Below are 6,294 nucleotides of genomic sequence, written 5' to 3'. Positions count from 1 at the left end.
ATTTTCTTTTCTCAGCACCATTCCCAGTAATCACAAGATGGCTGTTACACTGCATCAACTGATAATCACCTCTGCTTTCTGAAACCGCTTTCCTAAAACTGCATTCCATGGCGACCCACCTACAATTGAAGAATTGCACTAGACCCACCCTTAATCCACCCCTGAATAAGAACTGCACTAGACCCACCCTTAATCAAACCCTGAATTGCACTAGACCCACCCTTAATCCAACCCTAAATAGAATCTATGTTCTTTGTTGTTAAAAACTTTATGAGCTGTTAATTGAAACACTAGCCCCTCTCCCATTTACTTGTATGTAACACATTTTCAATAAAAAGGCACGATAATTCCTAGCAGTTGTCACTCCTCAGAGGGCGACCTCTGAAGGGTGTCTGGCATAGGACGTGCATGAAAAGGCATCAAGGCCTCTGTCTTCTGTTCACCTTCGCCGCCTTTATCGAAATAACCCACCCACGCCGAGGCTGGTCCCCGGCACTGCCTAAAAAGACCTTGAAGGTGGGTGGCTGGCTGTCAGCTGTAAAGTCCAGATCCAGGGGTTCGAGGCTCACATGTGGCACCTTGTGCATGAGGCCGCTCACCTCGCCCTCACTCGAGCAGGACCACTTCACGCCTGATGCATGGGGCTCTGCACTTGTGTAAAATCATCTGACCCGAAGCCATAGTCTTCTTGCACATCCATGGGCTGGCTGCTTCCAGACTCCTGCTTGCTCAGAGGTCCTGGGGCTCTTGGAGGGGCCATGGGTGCAGAGCCTATTGAGTTGGTGCCAAGACGCTCTGCCACAATTTTCTCAGATGCCTCTGCGCTCTTGGTCCAAGCATTGAGGTCCCACTGAAACTTCATCTCACCATGTGGCTCAACAAAATCCACAATCATCTTGAGAGCCTGATGCAGCTGGAAGTAAATCAACTTCTTGGACAGCAGCAGTGCTGTGTTGTTGTTACTCTCCAGAGCCCAAGAGGGAAAGCACAGGATGTGCTCCTGGTGCTTCTGAATCTTGATCATGGTCCAGTGCTTCTGCTCGAGGCCCTCCTGTTGCCCCTCTGTCACCTTCTGGACATCATTGACCAGCATTCGGCCTTGCTTATTCAGCTCCTTCATGATCTGCAAAATGGCCATCTTGACATCCACCTGCACACACTTCTGCACATCAGACACCTGGTGGATCGAGCTGCGGACCTCCTTGATGTTCTTCTGCAGGGTGGCATTTTTGTCCCCAAGGCGCTTCACCAGGAAGGCCAGGAGTTTGCACTGGTTCCTCACCACATCCTCCAGGAACTGGTACTGGTAATCTTTGTGGACATTAAACTGGCAGTCCTGGCAGGTAAAAATGTCACAGCTCTCACAAAACAGCACGAGGGGTTCATGCTTGTACACGTTGCAATATACAGTGTACTCACCATCTCGAGACTTGGCTGACCCCCACGTGCACACGCAGGGAGGGCACGAGCGAGCAGAGGCACACACCCGGTGAGCCAAGTTCCGCAGCCTAGCATGGCTTCTGGGGACCTTTACGAGTAACACCTCCCTCAGAAGCCATGTTGAAGGGATGGAAAGGCAAAACACACTCCGGTTTAAAAGAGCTGTCAACAGGGAACAGCAGGAAATGATGCTCATTGCTCTGTGAAAGAGTATTGAAAAGATTGTAGAAAAGAGGAAAAATAAAAAAGAAAAATGGAAGTATCTTATCCGGTGGAAAGGCTATGGGAGCACAAAGGACATGTAGGAGCCAGAACACCATCTCTTGCACTGTGAGGAGTTTATCAATGAGTTCAATGGGCTGCACGTAGCCAAGGACAAGAGGATCAGGCCAGGGAAACAGTCTAACACCTCCAAGTTCCTACATGACAGCTGGAGCCCAGTGAGTGAAAAACTAGCCCATAGACCTTCAGAGCCAGGGCAGAGCAAAGGGACTTCCCATAAACGGAAGTGCATCAACCCTCCCCTATCTAAGCCAAAGAAGGGGTACTCAGACAAGCCCCCTGCAGGGGCGATCGAGCTGCCAAGACGGTGTCTTACAGGACTACCCCCAGTGGTTTGCAAATAATGCCCCTGAAAAAGGCTCAGAATGGGATGGAAAATGGGGACGCCGGCTCTGAGAAGGACGAGAGGTACTTTGGAAACGGGTCGCATCAGCCTGGCTTGGACTTGAATGATCATGTTGGAGAGCAAGATGTGGGTGATTGTGAAGTGAACCATGCAGCACTGGCAGAAAACGGGCTCGACTCTGCTCTGACTAATGGGGAATTGAAACTCCACAGCCCTGCGAAGAGAAAGCTGGAAACAGAGAAGGACTATGTCTTTGACAAGAGGCTCAGGTACAGCATCCGCCAGAATGAAAGCAACTGTCGGTTTCAAAATATTGTCGTGCGGAAAGAAGAAGAGTTCACACAAATTTTGCTGTCCAGCCAGACCTCGGATAACAACACACTGACACCTGAGATCATGTAGGAAGTCCGGCGAGCACTCTGCAATGCAGCCACAGTTGACAGCAAACTGCTGCTCCTCAGCGCAGTGGGGAATGTGTTCTGCAGCACCCTAGATTACTCCTAACTAATTGGTCGGTTGTCCAGTGACCGAAGAAAGGAGAGCACTCGGATTGCCGAAGCCATCAGGGACTTTGTGAAGGCCTTTATCCAGTTTAAGAAACCCATTGTGGTGGCCATCAATGGGCCGGCCCTGGGACTGGGTGCCTCCATCCTACGCCTCTGTGACATCATGTGGGCCAATGAGAAGGCCTGGTTTCAGACTCCCTATGCCACCATCCGCCTCACACCCACTGGCTGCTCATTCTACACCTTCCCCCAGATCCTGGGTGTGGCTCTGGCCAATGAGATGCTGTTCTGCGGATGGAAGCTCACCACCCAGGAAGCATGCAGCCGAGGGCTGGTGTCCCAGGTCTTCTGGCCCACCATGTTCAGCCAGGAGGTCATGCTGTGGGTCAAGGAGATGGCGTCCTGCAGTGCCGTGGTGTTGGAGGGGTCCAAATGCCTTGTTTGGAGCTTCCTGAAATCAGTGCTAGAAAATGTGAATGAAAAAGAATGCCTCATGCTCAAGGAACTCTGGAGTTCCTCCAAGGGCCTGGATTCCCTGTTCAGCTACCTGCAGGACAAAATTTATGAAGTCTGAAGAGCCCTGACTCACTTGGCCCAGTGTTCAAGGGCACCTGACTTTCATCTCTGCCTTCTGTTTTGAAAAACGGAGCCCAGTGTCTGCCCCGGCCAAGGAGTTTGTCAAGGTGTTTCTTTATACCTAGGGTTGTGTCCATTTCTTCGTATCCTTTGGTTGCTCCTCATTGGTTTGATTTTGTGTAACAGTTGGGAAACACAGCAGACCTGGCCTCTCCCACAAACCCACCCTAGCTGGCCAGAAAGCTCTCGAGGGCTCTCTCTTCCCAGAGCTCTGCCAGGTACCACTTCCTCTCCCCACTTGCTGAAATGCACCATCGTGGTCCAGGAAGGGGAAGACTGCTTTCCCCCAATCCTTCTGACTCAGGCTGTGTCTACACAGTGCCTCTGATTTGGAGACTTGGCTGTCATGGATCTCTCTGGTTAAGTGTCCATTAGGTGCCAGGCGATGTTCAATCTTAGGAAATTTCTAGACTAATAAGCAAAATGATTGTGTAGACCTGGCTTCAGTCTCCTCTCTGATGCAGATCTGTGTGACTATTAGGGCTTGGTCTTAAAACCCAATTGACTGATTTACAAACCCAGATATTGTACATTTAGAAATGTTTTGTTAAGCAACTCCAGCACCTCGCCGCTGCCTCCCCATGGGTGACAAGGCTGAGGCAGACGCCAAAGCCATGGCTGAGCCCACGGCCGAAGAGGTGGCAGTGTGCTTCTCGCCGCCTGCTAAACCCTCATCCGGACCGGGCTACCAGAGGTGGCTAAGGCCACCGCTGCTGCCGAGGCCGCCATTCACACGCCACCAGGAGAGCCCAGGAAGGAAAAAAGGCGTGTGACTCACCGCGCAGGCACAAATGCGCTCGCCGCCAACAGCTGGGCCGCTGCCACCGCCGCAAGGCCAAGCATTGCGACCCACGTCCTGGGCCGCTGCCTGATGCCCCCAGAGTGCTGCCGAGACACTTATTCCAATACTCTTATGGGTACACAAGTTTTATGATTAAAACTCCTTGCCAAAAATGCAAAATGGGGGAATGTAAGAATAAAATTAAATGGTGCCTATCCTGTTTTGTAAACATAAATTTTAACCTTTGCCTTTTTCGCTTCTGTACTAAAGCTGATGCCGCTCTCATTATAAACTGCTAAAGTTGTGGAAGCCCGGGGCAATTTGCTAGCTCCCTGTAGAAAGCCCCTTATCTTACTTCCTCATTCTTTCCACGGACTTGTGTCTATATAACCTGAATGCTCCTTTGTTCGGGGCTTCACTTGCCATTGTGTCTTGCATGACCTGGAGTGAAGTCCTAGCTCACTAGAAATAAAACCTCTTGTATTTTGCATCAAGAACCAACTTTTGTGGTTGATTGGGGTCGCCGTAGCACTCCCTGGACAAGGAGGATCAGCCGGCAGGAACATTCCAGAGGTAAATATGGCAGCTGCGTTTGCCTTGTATACCCCGAGCCCTGCACAGAGCTGAGCTATGGGCCCCACAGTGGAGAGGCCTCTGTGCAGCACTGAGAAGCCTCCACTCGGGTCTCAGCCAACCCTGCACTTGCCCACCCCAAGATGGGTGGAAGAGTGTCCCCTTAGAATTTGTGCCCTAACATCCCTCTTGGCTTTTGACCAGCAAGAGAGAGTGAAATAAGAAAGCAAGCCACCAGGTCCAGTGCTCTCTAACTGCCGTTGGCCATGTGTGAGTCCAGTGCCTTAGCCACCACACTATATCCAGCCCTTTAACGGTATTTCTAAAAGGAATGGTTGAATGGTTGTCTCGTATTTGCAGTCTATTAGAATTTGACTTGAGAACTAGGGACGTACAAATATCTCACTGGTCTTGACCTTAGTCCTTCATGACATTTTCACAGGAGCTGTGAGTCACAGAATAGTGCTGAGTGATAGTCGAGGAACCATCGATTATTGCAGTATCTGGAGCTGGATTTCCCAGCGCCAAAGATCTGGTTAGTTTGCTTGTGACACCCAGTCTGGGGGGAAAGGCTCCACTTCTGAATCTCTGTGCCAGCATCCCCAGTGTGCAACTTGGTATGAGACTAAAGCAGTGGAAGGGTTTTAACACACACAAGAGGAAGCAAAGGAGTCACCTCCTGCATGAACTTCATGCATGCTCTCAAATCCTGCATCCACCTCCAAGGAAATGTATCATCACCACAATTCCTAAACCCAAACGGTTGGATTATAGCCTTCTCCTTGGGGAGGTAGAGACTGAAGAAAAACTGCAGGGACGACTAGATAGGCTAACTCCTGTATTTTACAATTGAACAGTGATGATGCCTGCTTTTTCTACTGACGCAGAGTGTGTACCCTTGCCAGAGAGAGACAGACAGTTAGAAAGCACTCCCCAGTGGGGCAAGGTTATGTTGCAGTCTTTTCTCCTCCATTTCTCTATCCTAAGAGAATTTTGGGCATGCACATGTGTGCCTGGAATGTTTTTCTTTTTATTAATTTAAAAGTAAATTTTTGCCAGAAGACATGTGTGCTCATCAGAGAGAGAGAGACAGAGAGTAAAATGGAGAAAGGATCCCACAATTCTTTTTCTTCCATTCCTCCCTCCTTTGGGGAGTTTGGACACATACACACACCTACCATGTTTCTCCAGCCACCAGGACTTGAACTGCACAGTCAGCCATGTGGGATCTATCTGCCTTCACCACCACACCACGGACTGGCCATGCCCAGTGTGTTTGTCAAACCAACAGGGCTGGACTCCAACCCCAGTCAGCTGTTGGAGCTTCACTGCTCTGCTAGGGACTGATCTGAGTACTGCTTAGCGTCTCGTCCCTCAGTGTAACAGGAAGGCTTTCTCTATCTTGTGACCCTCACAGTTTCCTCACAGCAGTGGGCTGGAGCAGCCTCAGAGCATCTCCCAGTTCCTGCTTCATATTGTTGCTGTGGAGACTGAAGACAAACGGGTTCAGGAGGGGCATGAAGATACAGCTCCAGAAAGAGGCCCCTTTGTTGAACAGGAGGGCCGGAGCCTGACAAACAGATGTAAAAAAAGATGGAGCTGGGGAGGGACAGGGAGGCAAAGCATTAATGGCACAAAGAGGTGTGGTATTATCTGTTGAAGATATTTTGTAGTTTTATCAACAGTACTAGGGAGAAATGTTCACCTGTTGAAATATCCATTTTGTAAGA

General features: G+C 50.0%; 2 pseudogenes; one reads left to right on the top strand and one right to left on the bottom strand.

The window, feature by feature from the left end:
• Positions 1–1,515, bottom strand: part of LOC102482824 (transcription intermediary factor 1-beta pseudogene) — a 2,169-nt pseudogene extending 654 nt beyond the window's left edge.
• LOC102482389 (chromodomain Y-like protein 2) lies at positions 1,514–3,148 on the top strand (annotated as a pseudogene).
• Positions 3,149–6,294: the final 3,146 nt, after the last annotated feature.

The sequence above is a fragment of the Tupaia chinensis genome, unplaced genomic scaffold (assembly GCF_000334495.1).
Source record: "Tupaia chinensis unplaced genomic scaffold, TupChi_1.0 Scaffold145380_1, whole genome shotgun sequence".
In the NCBI taxonomy this organism is placed as follows: Eukaryota; Metazoa; Chordata; class Mammalia; order Scandentia; family Tupaiidae; genus Tupaia; species Tupaia belangeri.
Note: the sequence above shows the minus strand (reverse complement) of the source record. Positions and strands in the feature narration are given on the sequence as shown.